The sequence below is a fragment of the Sciurus carolinensis genome, chromosome 14 (genome assembly GCF_902686445.1).
Source record: "Sciurus carolinensis chromosome 14, mSciCar1.2, whole genome shotgun sequence".
In the NCBI taxonomy this organism is placed as follows: domain Eukaryota; kingdom Metazoa; phylum Chordata; class Mammalia; order Rodentia; family Sciuridae; genus Sciurus; species Sciurus carolinensis.
Genome location: NC_062226.1, coordinates 71,046,766 through 71,063,782, shown reverse-complemented (window position 1 = coordinate 71,063,782; position 17,017 = coordinate 71,046,766).

The following is a 17,017-nucleotide window of genomic DNA, read 5'->3' as shown; positions in this document are numbered from 1 at the left end:
ACCAAAATAAATCTAGCTTTTGTGGTGGGAGAAAAATGCTGTATTTTCTTAAAATTGCATTTTAATGTGCTGACGAACTCAAAGCAACTGTTCTGAGTAATGAATGCATAGGGAAACGCCAGACCAAAGTCCTGAAATCATAACGACGAAAGGAAACACCCTGATTTTATTTTTTCCTAAAAGCTAAGGTTAAGTTCCAAGTACTTTCATTCAACAGTTCCAAGTATCTTTCAACAATGTCACTCCAAAATGAAATGAAGAAAAAAAAAACCAAAGAGACATCTGAATGCCCGGTCTGTTCCTATTAGAAATACATGGTTAATTGTCATGATTAACAAGTCTTTGTTTGCTAAGTCTAATTGCCTAGGGGCCAGCCTGGTGGCAGGGAAGCTGATTCCTTGCCAACAGTGCAGGAGCAAAGTTACTCTACTATAGTTTCAAGAGCCTGGGACTTAGTGTCACGTTGCCTGAGTTCAAATCTCAACCGTACCACTTAGCAGCTCTGTGACTGGAGATACGCTCCCTGGGAACCTCAGTGTCTTCTGTAAATGAGAAATGGTAACAGTCACTACCTTCTAGGGTGACATGAGATGATGCATGTGAAACAATCAGCACAGGTAGGTGTGACACATAAAAAATAATAATCAATGAAAGTTAGTTATAAGATTAGATGATATAACAAATCCTGAGTGCATAACCCAACTACTATTCAAAAACTGTTTAGGCACGTATGCCCTTATCACCAAATCAAAAACTTAGAGAACTCAGTGACTTCTTCCAGGTGCCCAAGCTACTTCCTGATAGGAACTAGAAGCACAGGGAACCATATAACCCCAGAATAATAAGAAGAGATCGTGATGTGCTGCTTAACCAGGCAGAGCAGTTTCACAGAAGAAGAGAGCATCACAGACTTGAAATCAGAAAGAACCTCGATTTAATTCTTAGCTTGGTCACTATAGTGGGTTAAACTGTGGTCCCCAAAAGATACGCTCAATTCCTAACCCCACTCCATACTTATAAATGTGAACTTGTTTGGAAATAGAGTCACATTCATAAATATAAATATATAATTAAATTAAGGATTTCAAGCTGAGATCATCTTGGATTTAGGGTAGGCCCTAAATTCAATGAAGAATGTCATTGTAAGAGACAGAAAAGAAGACAGAGACAAATACAGGTGGGAAGGGCAAATGAAGACACAGGCAAAGATTGGAGTGACATATCCACATGCTGCACAATGTCAAGAATTGTGATTGCCCACCAGAAGTTAGGAGAGAGGCATAGAACAGATTCTTCCTCAAAGTTTCCAGAAGGAACCAACTCTGCCAACATCTTCATTCCAACTTCTGACCTATAACACTGTGAGAGAATAAACTTTGATCGTTACACCACCTATAATTTGTTATGGCAGCTTTAAGAACCTAATACAGTCACTAAGATTGAGAGTTAGTGAACTTCTTGGAGGACTAAAGAGACCAAGTGTATAAACACACCTCAACATAGCAGAAACTCTGTAAATGTGAGTTGGGCACTTTCTTTCTCTTTGTTTTCATGGCAAACTGTTTTGTAAGAAAGTATTATCCTCATTTTCAGATGAGGAAATTGATTTTTTGAAAGTTGACAAACTAGCCCATGGCCAGCAGAATAAATGGTAGGTTTTCTAGCTAAAGTATCGGTGACGTTTCAACCATATGGAGTTGTCTTCTTTTTTGCCAGAATTTTGCTGAAATTCTGTTCCCTACTCCCTACATTATGTCACTGTATAAACTGAATTGTGAGGTTTCCTATGAATCTATAAAGTAAATTATTAGTTAGGAAGAGTAGAGGAGATGGTAAAAGTAGAATACATTTTGTGAGGAAAGTGCACAAAAATCTAAAGGTAAGTCATTCGTCTCAAATCTAAAAGTTGGAGAAGGATTTACAGAAATAATGAAAATTTTGTACTAAGCCCTATGGGGTCATGAGGAAATTTTTTTTAAATTAAGAATTTTTCCTATGGAGATAGACATCTACTTATAACATCTCAGAGTGTTTCTACCAGTCTAATACTCTCAGGATGGGTTTGGAAAATATCCAAAGTCCAACAATCACAGAGGGTTCAAATGTTCACGTCTCACTCATTGGTAGGATTCAGAAAAGGAAGCCTTTCTGAATTATTCAAAAATTCTTATGTTTATCAAAAATGTGGAGTATCTCACCTTTTCACTTGCCTCAAACATTTATTCTACATTAGAATCTTCCTTAAGCCCTTTTCAGGAATTGAAAAAATACCAGTGATTCCTAAACATAGAAAAGTAAAATCTTCACATGTGTTAACAACACATTGTTTTTAACAATGACAGTTGTTAAAATCACCTAAATTGACCACTAACAATTAAGTGGTTAAACATTATGATGATAACGTGATACTACAAGGCATTTAAAAGAATCAAGGTCCAGTTGGTGGACTGATCTGAACAATCTCTGTGAAATACTGTTAAGGAAAAACATCAAAGCCCAGAACAAACACACATGCTAAGTGGGAGGAATATGCTTATCTTGTGCATAGAGCGACTCATAAATGCTCCACTGGACACTGGTGACATCAGTTGTGCTAGGAAAAGTGAACTTGGTGTCTGGCAAAGGGAAATGTAGGAGAACATGATGGTTTTGAAGCACAGCTGCAAATTCTTTGTTCCTCCTCCTCTCAGAAGGTGGAGTCTGTGGCCTTTTCCTTCCCTGGTGGGCCTTCGCCACTATCCCAATGAATGAAATGCAGTAGGAGTCATGCTGTACCAGGTCCAAGGCTGCATTTGGAATGGGTTTTCAGTGTCTTCAAGTTTCCCTAGGGACAATCACTGCAGGAGCCATCAGCTGCCGTGTAAGAAGCCCAGTCACCAGGAGGCCACCGTGCGGAGGTCACAGAGTGAGGGGCAGAGAAGAGAGACATCCAGGGAGCACAGCTGCTCCTGGACCCAGCTGTTTTGAGTCTTCCCAGCTCAGGCAGCAGACATATGAATGAAGAAAGCTTTGATGGCTCCAGCCCCAGCCACCGATAGCAACTGCAAGAGACCCTGAGTAAGAATGGACCACCTAAGCCCATTCATTCACCACCTACCCCCTGCTTCATTACTAAATAAGGGCATCATTACTCTTCCAAGTCACTATTTTTGGGGGCGGCTTGCTAAAAATAAAAAGCAACATGTAACTAGAATAGGCTCTTCACTGTTTACCCTTTTTATGTGTTTTGAATTTTGCATCCCATTAGTGTATTTCCAATTAAAAAGGTAAATAAGACTAAAATTATCCCCCAAATTCCAAGGTTATACTTAACCCCTAAAACCGGTTAAGCAACAGAATTGTCCCAGGTGCCCTTGGTCTGAATGCTCTCTGAATATCACTTACAGAGAAGTGGGAATCTGCCTGGTGTGAACAGAGACAGGCTGGAATGCCCTGCCCCCAAGACCTGATCCAAACAAAACACTTTGCTTCCTCAAGAATGGAATTCAAACATATTACACATCATCAAAATTAAATAAATGCATCCCACCAACTAAGTATGATGTGAAACTAACTACGAAGTGAGAAATGTACCTTCAAGGGGCTGGGGAGATAGCTCAGTTGGTAGAGTGCTTGTCTTGCAAGCACAAGGCCCTGGGTTCGATCCCCAGCACCACAAAAAAAAAAAAAAAAAAAAAAAAAGAAAGAAAGAAAGAAATGTACCTTCAAATGGAGAGACTGGCCATCAGCATCATGAATGGATGGAGAGTGTCACATAATGTGGCTCTGGATGTAATGATGCGTGCTACACAGCATCATCAATGAATGGTTTGCTTCCAAGACTTCAGAGCTAACTCAAGTCTATAGGAAATGCAGGTGATACAGAAACAAGTTAAACTCCACCAAGAGGAAACAATCAGACAAATCTAGAATATAAAACATTCTATAAGACCTTTGGCCTGGTCTCTTCAAAACAGCACTAGCGAAGATGTGGGGAAGCTGGTGTTTTCATGGACTGTGAGTATAACTATTCATGTATCTTGAAGCCTGTGTATATTCATTCCTGGCTTAGAAAAACTCCTTTCTATCCCCAAGGCCAACACACATGCACAAATTATGAGTTTATCAGGATTTACACCAAAATGAATGATGGTCCAAGAATTGACAAAGCACAATAATATCATTAAGGCAAAACAATAGAATTTGATTCAATTAAATTTATTGTGAGGATAATATGTGATATCACCTTAGCAGTTGGTATTAGAGCACAGATTATAACCAAATTACCATGAATATTAGTAAAATAGAGAATTTTAATAGCACCCTCTTGCTCCCTCAAACTGGAGAATTTGTGTGTGTGAATGTGTTTTGACTTATTAATTCTTTGGGGTTATGAAGACTCCCTATAACAGTTCTACATTGATCTATGTACTTAAGATAACCTGGGACTGAGTCAGAATGGCAATGTTAGGATAGCAAGTAGGTGTGTTAGGATAAGTTAATTGTATCCAAAAAGCTCTTCATCTATTTACTGCCCATGATTGCTTTGAGATTCAAAAGTAGGACTCAAGGAACCTAATGAAATTCACTATTTTTACCTATAACCACAGTGGTAATATTTCAAAGCCATCTCATTAAGTAGAAATATTCGTAGTCAACTATTTGGGATACCTTTGGAAAGGAAGTATGCGAAGCATTTCAAAAGGGCATAAGTACCTTTCAGAACAGGGGTTTATTCATCAAAATGTTAGAGCAAATACCAACATTAGATTAGCCCAACTGTTTCATTATTTCCCCCAGAAAACCATAAAAAGATGTCAGGTCACTTAAGAATTTGCTGACTTTAGATTAAATTAATACAAAAGTTATAAATAGTACTTTGCCTTGAGAAAGAGTAAACATTTAGAAGAAATTAGAAGCAAAGATTATTGCCTCCATTTTTCTATCTAGTAGCTTCTAATCAATTAATGCAGAACCATCCCTAATCCTATTTAAATGCACTCCTGAATTTTAAATGGTATCATACCTTATGAAATGAAGATTCACACAGATACTCAGTTTGCCCAGTTATGCTTACTCACAGGGATGACATGGGGCTTCTGAAGATAATGTCCATAGGCCATAACTTAGAGGGACCTCAATCCTGGGACTTTGATAATAAGAAGGAATTTATATTGAACCATCTCAATAAATAATATTTTACTCTTTCCTCTAACATAACCCACTGGCATATTTAGTGCCTTCTAAGCCTGAGACTGGCCTACCTCCTTCAAACATCCAGATTTGGTCTTTATTGTGGTGTGCTGGTTCAAACAAGGGGCTTAACTTCTCTCTTCTACCACTTGCTTCCAATAGAGGCAAATTACCCTTCCAGTCATGGTTTCTTCATTTATAAAAGGAAGATGATAATAGTAACTACCTCATATAACTGTTAGAAGGAACCCACAAGGAAAACCTTGCAAGGTGTCCAGAACTCTGGCTAGCACATGGCATTCACTCTTCTTATGCTCAGCGAATGCTGTAGAAGGCACCGTGCTGGGCACCACCCTTCAGTGATGGGTAAGACAGGGAATCCCAATGCCTCCTGAGGTATAGACGTGGAAGTAAATCACTAATGCTTCACTTGAGCCTTATCCCTGCAGTGCACATAGAAGGTCCTCTCTACTCTGTTAAGGCTTATGATGCTGGGGACTCCTAAAGTACCTTGTAAGGTCACAGGATTGAGGCACTTCAGTAGGCCCTTGAAGGATAAATGAAACTTTTCATCCAGCCAAATGATCTGAGATCACACATGTTCTGCTATTTAGTGTTGCGTGGTCCTGGTACACAGAAGAGCCAGGGACATGTTCACACCACTCTTTGACATTGGTGCATAGGAGATGAGAGACTGTAGTTTTATGCTGTCTGTGTGCACATTAACTCTGCTATATTTTTTCCTCCAGGCCCAAGTCAACTGGGAAAATATCCCTAAAGTTTTGGGTTGTCTAGCAATTCAGGTCAAGTTAGGTCTTTGAGAGTTATAAAGGTTTTCCTTGGGGAGTAGCCACATAGAATTTCCTCTTGGTCTGAGAAAAGTTAATTTGGATGTATATTATAACACTGTAACTTCTAAAATTGAGTTTCCCTTTCTGTTTTGGCCATTAGGAAAAGCTTGGAGTTAAACTGGCCCCCTGACAGTAGTCACTACCCAGGGCAGTACGCTGCACTTTCTTCTTGTTTTGAATTCTTACCCATAGCTGACATCTTAGCTATTTATTTAATTTGTATGGCATTCATTTTTTAAACAAATTCAAATCTTTTCTGGATTAGAGAAACTATGTTTTAAAAATTCTCATATTATGACTAAGTAATAAAATGGTTCCATTATAGATTTAACTGCCTCCTCTGTGTTTACTTTCAGAAAATGTACTCCCTGACAGATCTAACCTAAAGTTCCCAACCATCAAACACAAGGGGGATATTTTCCTGAGGGGGAAAATCATATTAATAAACTTTTCTTGCAAAAGAAATCATTCAGATGCATTTGCTAGAGCAAACAGCCCATCTAGTTCTAAACTCGCTAAGGACATATGAGGGAGACTGGCCATTAGAAGCCAACGGAAATTCTGAAATCAGATTTGGAGCGGCCCCACCAGCCAGCCCTACTAGACAGTCACCAGGACCACTTCTACCACAGGTTTTGGGAGACAAAGTGTGGCAATGGAAAGGACCAGGAGACTAGGACAGACATATACACACTCAGTCAAAACAAACCCAACAATCCTATGGTGTCTGAACAAGGCCACTTTTAGGAATTTTTTTTTTAAATGGACTTCTCTATTTTTTGGACAGAAAATAGTTATTATTTATTAATATTATTTTATTTATATAGCTAGCAAGTTTATTTTAGTTTGTTGATGGGGAAAAAATTTTCCCAAACAAGTAACATCCGTATGAGTTGAATGGCTTACCTTCATTTGTGTTATAATACTACTTTCTAGTAACTATTAACCTGCTTGTATTTCTTTATTTATTTTTAAATTTAAATTTATTTTTAAAGACACATTAAAAATAGAGGTTGTACATATTTATGGGGTACTGTGTGATGTTTTGATATATTTGTACATTACGTGATGTTTAAATCAGATTCAGTTTACCTATCTCCTCAAACGTTTATCATTTCTTTTTGATGCAAACCTTTAAAATCCTTTGAGAACTCCCTATGTATCACTGGAATCAGGATCAAATTCCAGATAATCTCTGTAATCAAAGGAAGACATTTATATCAAATTGCTCCCCCAAAAGGATGAGGACTAAAGCAACGGCACTATATATAGACCTATATGGACACAAAGAATCTGTAAGGAAGGAAGGATTTCTTTTCCTCCCCCATTGCTAGGTTCAGGGGCAAGGCACCCATGACAAAGACAAATGAGCCAGAGCAAAGCACGGAAATTTATTTAATACAAGTTTTTCATGATACAGGAATCTAGAAGAATGAAGACCCAAAGAAACAGGGACACCTGTGTATCTCTACACTGAGTCTGAAGAAGAGCAGACAGCAGTGCAGAAGTATGATTGGACAGGAAATATTATCTCTAGGGAATAAATGGGGGGGTTACCTACTAAGACCTGTCCAGATTCTTCTCTGGGTCCCTGTGTCTTCAGAGATAAGGACATTCTTTTCCTCTGAGTATAGAAAGGTGCCTCTGAAATGAAACTTTCATGAACAGCTTCAGAGAAGATGGCTGAAGGGAAGATGAAAGTGGACTTTCTGCTTCTGTGGTTTTCTCAAATGCCAGTGTGCCATATTTGGGGGTGATGTATCCTGATCCCCACAAAAGCATACCACACGTGCAGCTATGCATGCATGCTCACGCACACACACACACACTTCATGCCAGTTGCTAGTATGTCTTATATATATAGTATATATGTACATGTTTTACATGTATTGTGTGTGTGCGTGTGTGTGTGTGTGTGTGTGTGTGTGTGTGTGTGTGTGTGTTATATGTAAAGGGGGACTTCTATGTCTTTTAAGTCTCCCAAGAGATAGGTTTTGGGCTTTGTCACATCCCTCGCCAGGAGCTTACCTGGCACCTGCATATCAGAGGCTGAGCTGGGTTTCCATTCCAGGCCTGGGTCACTTTTCTGTACATTATGCAGTTTCCACTTGGCCCTAAGAGTGAGGAAGAAGTGAGTACAAGGAAGACTGGCAGATACCTTGGAAGCCACAAAGGAAAAAGTATTTGAAAAGCACACTTTTGCTGGCAGGAAAGAGATTAATCCCACACCTTCTTTTCTCTATTACTAAAACCTACTTACAATATTGAAGAACACTTTTCTGGCCCAGTTTTGACACCAGCCTGGAAAGACTCCTCTGCTGCTTACTTAGAAAAGGTGCATTTGCATCAGAAATAGTCCCAAAGCTGTGCACCCAGAGATCCTGTGCTTCACTTCCGTAAGTCACAAACTGAGCCTGTGTGAGACCACATGGTGAAGACAAGTTGATGGAACACCTAAGTGGAGAGGAATTTAACTACATGATCAAAACTTCTGTATTTCTGGAAACATCTGGAGGTCTGACACGGAGACAGAGTCTGAGCCTCAATTGCTATTTTGTTTGGTTCGTGTCCCTGTGTGAATCATGAGAGAGCTGAAGACAGGGAGTAACAGCCTGGGTCAGTTCAAAGTTCTCCCCACCATCAGTTACAACAGGGGTGGGCTCACCCAGGTCTCGGTCAGGACACAAAGTTTGGGCCTAAAACCAAAGAGACTGCAGAAACCAGAAATGCTATTAAAACAGCTAAAGGAGAACGTGGGCCCAATTATGGGGACAAGGATGAACACAACCCAGAAGGTACAGGTGGGGGAGGAGCTGACACCTCAGAGCCAAGAAACAGACAAGGAGTCAAAGGAGACAGGATAAAGGATGGGAAGAGCAGATCCCAAGAACCCTGTGTGAAGCTCGTGAGGAGTAGATATGGCTGGAAAAGGCTCTGTCTGTTATTTAGTGAAATATGAATTTTATTCATTCAAGTTTAAGTATATTTGTTACTACACAATATTCTTGTTAAAAATTGATGTTAGTCATCAGCTTTCCTCCTGGCTTTTGCAGTTAACTGGAAATAGGAAGTGAATGAAAGATGGCATGTGAACCATGTGAAAAGCCTGTGAGTAAGTCCATCTTTTCTAATTTATAATCAGTACCTGAAAATCAAGCTTCAGAGAGCAGCAAGAGCTAACATGTGGAACTGATGTGCCAGTCACTGGGCTGAGGGCCGTGCAGATGCAATTTCATTTCATTCCCACAATAACCCCAGGAAGTAAGTTTCGTGATCATCTTCATTTTATAGACAAGGCGATTGAGGCTGGGAGAGGGAGATCAAGAACTCTCTCCACCATCGATTACACCGCCCGAGCCCTCTCTAAATATAACATCTTGAGCTGTTTAATCATTTGCATTCATTATCACTAGATTATGGTTTTCTCAAAGCCCTTCTACATGAAACATAGCACTTGATCTTTTCAATAATGCTGAAAGCAAATTTGGTTTCAAACCTCAGCTATACCCCTTCCTGGCTGTGCTACCTTAACCAGCTCTTGTAAGCACTCTGAGCTGGGGCTTTACCCTACTAAAAAGTGAGGGTAGTAATGGTGCCTGACCATCCACAGGGCAGTAATTAGGAAAACACACTCACAGATGCACAAGTATGGCCAGCACAGCACAGAGGCCAACAGAGGGTGGAATTTCTGCTTACAGACCAGAAGAGTAAAGCTCAGGCAGATTGAGGGACTTAAGACCACCTGCTAGGAAAGGGTACTGCTGGGAACTAAGGTCACCTGGTGTGAAGTCCTTTCCTCTGCAACTCCTTGGCTCTAAATCGCCCATGACACCACTTCATGGAGTTGAGTAGCCTGCTTTCCCAAGGTCTCCTGGCTGCTGCTGGGATGAGCAGCCTCCTATGCAGGTGCACTTCAGCTCAGTAAGGACAGTTGGAGGCTCCTCCTGGCAGCTTGGGAAGGGAAAATTTCCCCACTCTGTTGGCACAAGTGCATAACAGGTTTTTTGAAAAGTGCAGTCCAGAGCACTTCTGCTCCTGATTCCCCCAAGCAAGGACATGTGTTGGGCATGTTGCCTGAAGGCCTGGTGGTGTGTGATGCTCTCCAGCCTGTGTTGTGGAAATGTTGGGAATGTCACTGGTGATACCTGGCCCCAGTGATAATAGGGAAATATGTCTCTATCTGGCATAATGATTAGAAAGGGAGGGCAGGGGATTGTGGAGGTGTTTGGGGGGAGATTCTCTGAAGAAAAAACAGAATACAGGGTCAGATTCTCCCAAAGACTTTATAATGAGTTTGCTCATGAGTCATCTGTATCTAAAAGTGAAGCCATTTCCTTCATAATGGAATCTGATAGTGCCAGCCTTAAACACAATTGTGAAATAAATACTGTTTGTTATTCTCACCCACCCTTTGGCTTCTTCTGCCTGCTGAAGCCCCTTTTTCCCGTGCTCCATTGGTGCAGTGAGACCAGGCTCCCAAACCCCATCCCCTAGCGTTCTCTTTCTCTACATTTTCTTCCTCCCCAAGGTGACTCATCTCAACTGAAGGTGAGAAGGAAAACAAAGTGAGTGGGATTGATTTATACTAGGTTGTTGATGGCGGATGGCTTTCCCAAGGTATTTACAGTTAAGGAAATGACACATTCTATACCGTAAATTTTAGAAAGATTTTCAAGATCTGAACTAATTAGCTTCACAAAAGCAGATCATTACACTGAATTCAACATTCCAAAATACATATTTAATTTATCATTGATCCACTGGGAAAAAACAAAACAAAACAAAACAAAAACGTATTTTAGGTGCCTAGTGATAGGTACCATACCAGGGGTTAACTGGTGAACAGAGAGGAATGATAGTTTAATATTGCAGGGAAAAAATCTACAGCTTCCACTAGGGGGAGCACATCTGTCATTCAGGAGCAACTGTTGGCCCAGTGCTTGGTTTATGTCAGAGAAGGAAGTGGAGGAGGGGGTAGGAGTGGGGCCGGTTGGGAAGGTTACAGGCGGGGCTTATACTGCAGTTCTCTTGGCAAGAAGTATCCATTCCTATTGGTATTGTCCCCTATTATCTGACTGTCCTCTGAGGCATTTGAGTTTATTACCCTGGCCTGGGAAGACATTTCTGCAATACATGTTAGTACCAAGATTATTTCACAATGTTGGAGATTTTTGTTAAAACATCAAACTTAATGACAAAACTCTAAAATATAATTAATGAACTTGAAAAATGGACTTCCTTAGAACATGAAGTCACCAAAAGATCACTATGTTTGTTCCATTTATTGTACTTTCCTTCCTCCTCAAATGTGTTTGCTAAAAATTAGGAGACCTGCCTGCATTCTACTTTTCGGTTTTCCCTGCAAGTTATGTGACCTTGAACAAGTTATCTCACCTTTCTGAGTCTGTTTTCTTATCTGTAAAGAGAGAGGATTGGATTCCATAATCTTCAAAGTCTTTCAGGTCAAGTAGTGTTCTAATGCCATAATTCTTTGCTGTCTCACAGACTCAGTGAGATTTTAATAAAAGAACTTGGCAGTTTTCACTGATTACATGACTCAGGAATCTCTCCCAAAGAAACACAAAATAAAGGTTGTCAGAAAAAAAACAGCAGACTTTAATTTCCTGGGTAAAATGTTTCCTCTAGGACCAAAGAATGTCCATGTATTCATCTTGTTACAAAGGAAGCACAGAACGATAGAAAGTAAAGATCGACAGAAAGCACAGCTGATGATATGTAACCTACTGAAGTATTGGTAGATATCTTTTGGAATCAAAAGTGAAATCTAAAGCGTCAAAAGTATTTCTAAAGTTATCCTTTGTGTTTCAGATTTCCAAACCACCAAAGACAAACACGGCTTGTCTCATGAGGTCTCCAAGTGGAGGATCTTCTCTGTGCTTCCTAAGACTGGGTTATAGTCACCAGTGCTCAGCACACAAGGAGCAACCAGGGGACCCAATCATATTCTACAGGTTAGAGAGACCATGGCTCAAGAGAAAGACTTGGAAGTCTCTTGAAAGCAAGTGACTTTTTCAAAGGAAAAAGGAATGATGGTAGGTTCAGTGAGGTTCACAGGAGCCAAGCCTCAGAAAGGAAGTGGTCCAGAGAGGGATGCTTCAGCTGGGGGCCCAGGTAGTTGTCAATGACCAGTGCTTAACTTACAAGCATTGTCCAAGAGCCCATGAGTCCACTTTCCACATATTGTTGTCAGTGAACCAAGTATGGGGGAAAGGGAGTAAAAGAAATTATTAGGATCATAAAATACTAGTAAAAAAGTTATAACTAAAAAACAAAACAAAACAACCTAAAGGCTTGCTAGTCTTACTGTCTCAGTACACAGATGAGAAAAGGAGACCTAAAGAAGGAAAGTGACTTGGCCAAGGTCAAATAACTCCCTCCTAGTACAATTGGCTCCTGAACTCAGATCTTCAGACCCAGTCAAATCGATTTTTCCACACACTAGGCAGAACCCTACTTTGAGCAGCAAATCTCTAGGCTGAAAATACCTAGGAATGAATTAACCTTCTTGAGGTTTGTCTGCACATTGTCAATTCAATATAAACATTATACCTATTGGTATAGAAAAGTTTACTCTCTTCCTTCAGCAGACTCTGTAAAACATGATCACTGATGAGTGCTATTACCATTCATCCTGAGATACTCAGTGTTTAATTTCCTCTTGTTTACCCTTATTTTATACTAAAAAAAAAAAAAAAAAAAGTCTTGGCTTAGGATTTGAGTCCTACAGACAGTTGCAAAACTAAATTGATGCAGGTGGTACCCTACAGTGTATGGGAGCTAATATCAAGACAAGAGTAGTATTGTCATGATCTCAGAGTCAACTGGTCAAGGGGACACAATGGAGGCTTCCTGAGCTGATCTGTAACCAATAAGATGGACTATGACCTTAAGTTCAGATTGTAATTAATTCCCAAGTGGACTTGAACCTGGCACTGCCTCCAGCTAATGGAAGGCATTACCACCAGCTATGGGAATGCTCACTCCTGACAGAGACAAACATTCCCCCGCCCTTTCCCCATTTTCTTATTCCTACCCACCCAGACTTCCCACATCTTTTCACCTTAACAAATAGATTTTCCCTATTTATACTGGATAAAGGAGGACTGTGAGATAACAGGGAGCCCACTTTCGGCTTTGCTTTCTAACCCTGTTTGAAGAGTTATGTCCCATCTAGTTCCCAATTCCACATGTGCTGAGACCCAGGCAGATTATAAGTCAAACTCTGAGTCCCAGTTTCTTCATCTTTAAAATGGACTAGATCAGTCCAAGTCCTTGAGATTAAAATTCTCAAAATTTATTAATATTTTTCTGTTTTTACAAGTGCAGCAAGCTTCTAAAGACACTCATTGCTTATCAGATTATAAGACTGTAAATAGAATGAAAGATAAAGTCTTGTATTTTTTTTATTATTATTTTTATTTAGCTTTTAATTTTTTACAGACTGCATTTTGATTCATTGTACACAAATGGGGTACATAATTCATTTCTATGGTTGTGCACAATGTAGATTCATATCATTCGTGTAATCATACATGTACGTAGGGTAATGATGTCTGTCTCATTCCTTAAATTCTATTCTTGTGATATACCCTAAACTTTTCATTTTACCCTCACTATCCATTATGACATGAAGGCATAAGGAACATCTGAAATCATGGATCAGTGACCAGAGCAGAGCAAAATGCAACATAGAGTGAAATCAATGTTGGGTTCACTGTCAAGGGGAAGGTGAGAGATTCTTCTACCTAAGAAAAATTTGAATAAAACTACAACTAAACTGGGCCAGTTTTACATCATGGAGCAAATTATGAAACAGTCACTGCTGTTTGAGGTTGCTGTTGCTGGGTCATTCACCATCTGTCCATCTTCATCTTCTCATTCATTTTTTTTTATTGTATACAAATGGGATACATGTTGTTCCTCTATTTGTACATGGAGTCAAGGCATACCATTTTATGTAAATTTATGTGTAATCATAAATTTACATAGGGTAATGTTGTTTGATTCATTCTGTTATTTTTTTCCTTCCCCCTCACCCCTCCCACTCCTCTTTTCCCTCTATACAGTCCTTCCTTCCTCCATTCTTGCCACCCTCCCTAACCCTAACCCTAAACCTAACCCTAACCCTAACGCTAACCCCTCCCACCCCCCATTATATGTCCTCATCCGCTGATCAGCGAGATCATTTGTCCTTTAGTTTTTTTAGATTGGCTTATCTCACTTAGCATGATATTCTCCAATTTCATCCATTTGCCTGCAAATGCAATAATTTTATCATTCTCTATGGCTGAGTAATATTCCATTGTATATATATGCCACAGTTTCTTTATCCATTCATCAATTGAAGGGCATCTAGGTTGGTTCCACAATCTGGCTATGGTGAATTGAGCAGCAATGAACATTGATGTGGCTGTATCTCTGTAGTATGTTGATTTTAAGTCCTTTGGGTATAGGCCAAAGAGTGGGATAGCTGGGTCAAATGGTGGTTCCATTCCAAGCTTTCTGAGGAAACTCCATACTGCTTTCCAGAGTGGCTGCACTAATTTGCAATCCCACCAGCAACTCATTCATTATTTTATTTACTTTTTTGATAACTGCAGGTAGCTTATCTATGTTCTAAAGCAACCTCCCAAAATATCTTTCTTTTCATTGGCTCATCACTAGAGGATACAAAGTAACAAAGAAAAACATTGCAACAAAGGTGTACCATTCTTTCCTTCTAATAGTTATAACTCAGCCCTCTCCTGGAATTCAGCCATATAGACAACAATCACAATTAGGAAAATTCCCACAAAGAGCTTATTGAAATTTGAAATACTACCTAAAGTAGTCAGCTCTGTGTGGGTATAAACTAACTTTTCCACCCATGGAAGAAAAGAAAGGAAAAGTAAGAGCCATTAAGTTTCACTCTTCATATGTTCATTGATGCTCTCATTAGAAATGTTAGTTCAATGTTTTAATATTCATCTTGCACACAGACTCACACATAATTCTGTAATATTGAACAAGTAAAAAATAATTGAGGTAGGAGGGGCCCCTGAAGTCCAGGCTCACATTTGGATAAAAATGTAAAACTGCAGAACTGAGTTGTATGGAGTGCATTTAATACACAGAGACCAGACATTCTTATCTCTCTTACAGAGTCGCTGGTAGAGCTTTACACTAGGTACCAGAGGAAACTGTATCTATGTGAGACCAATGAGCAAATGGGCAAATGGAAACAGAGTTTGTTTATTCTACAAACCAGCAATGTGGTACAATTTAAAAATTCCAATTATTTCACCACAGTCCTGGACTTTTGGCTGGAAAAGCCAGTCTTAGAAAAGTTGTCACCCTCGCTGCTTACCAATAGAGACTAAAATCACACACACACACACACTCATCATTCCCTTTAAATTGCCATGATATTGCACCTTTAGACAAACCAGTCTATCTGTAGTTTGCCAACTGGAAACAGGCAGCCCTCTCCTCATTCTTTTCTATCTCTCAAAGTATTAGTAAACCTACTCACTCCAAGTTCAGTTTATTGAATGTTTATTGCAATTACTACGTAATGGGTAGCTCTCTAGCTAGCTAGCAAACACCAGCCTCCGCTACGTGTAACACTCACCTGGGAAGCTTTAAAAAATAGGATGTACCAGTGCTCAGTGACCAAGAGACTCTAACTTATTGGTCTGGAGTGAGATTTAGGCAGCAATATTTTTAAGAGCTGCCCTGGTGTTTGTGATGGACAGCCTGGGAACCACCAATCTAAGCAGTAGGGGCACTGTTGTGAACCTGGCACGGTTCCTCCCTGCCAGTAGATCATGGTTCTTGGCTGATTCATAACTGGCACTCATGTTTCACTGTGGGAAAGGCAGTCATCAATTTGGGCTTTGCTAGCAGTGTTTACTCAGATGATCGGTTGGGGGAAAAAGATGCACTATCTGCTAGCCAAATGAATGGTCCCACATGGTTCTTTTTCAGCGTCTCTGATTTGTTTCAGTGACTGTTTCTCACAGGCACGATTTCCTCACACAGCTGAAGCAGTCCATTAAAAGTTGAGAGCTGGTCTCTTCTGCCCAGAGTCCCCCAAGTGCCTAGCTTGGCAATTGGCACAAAGACAACACACCATCAATCTTGGTTGAGTCAACGTAACCCAGCAGAGCTGATCACAGACAGAACATAAATTTTGTCATAGGAGACATGCCTAGCGAGGTGCTTATGACTAAACTGTTTAAAAAACATTACTGCGAAGTCTATTCTTAATCACATGGGATAGATAAAAATATTCCCCACTATTTTTTGTTTGCTACCCTGTTGAACAGGAGTCAGTGATGTCTTCCATCAGCTCAGAGCCTGGGTCAATCCTGACCAGTATATGAATCATTTCAGGAGTTGGGTACAAGTGGAAGCCTGAGTACAAGAGTGCTGGTGTACCACTGAGACCCCCAGAGGGGACGAAGGACAGGCATTTCCTGTCTCTTCTTCCCCAGACCCCACACACCTCCCAGCCACCAGCCACCCTCACCAACTCTGACCTTTCTGTGTGAGCAGATAGACGTCTGCCTCTGCGACCCTGCTCACAGTTTAGTTCTTTGCTGGCTGGAATCCTGCCCCAGAGCAGAGACTTCCTGCCTTCAACTCTGAGCACAGGACCACTGGCTGATGAAAGTAGCCCCAACAGCAGAGCTGTAACTAGAAATTCTAGATATAAGTGTCCCCCAACAATCTTTCTATATTTCCCATGTCACCTGCCCAGTCTGAGTACAACACACTTGATGGGGACCCTCTCTCAACTAATGAGGTGCTTCTGTCTGTATCCCTCTCATGGAAGCTATAATGAGACAAGGAAATAATAGGAATTGCTATAGTTGTGTGTTATGTAGTAATAATAAGCTGTATTTGGTATTTGCCTGGACTTGTAAAACTAAAATAAAGACGCCTGGTGACAAACTTGCTGTGTGGCAGGATGACACTCCAGAACAATGACG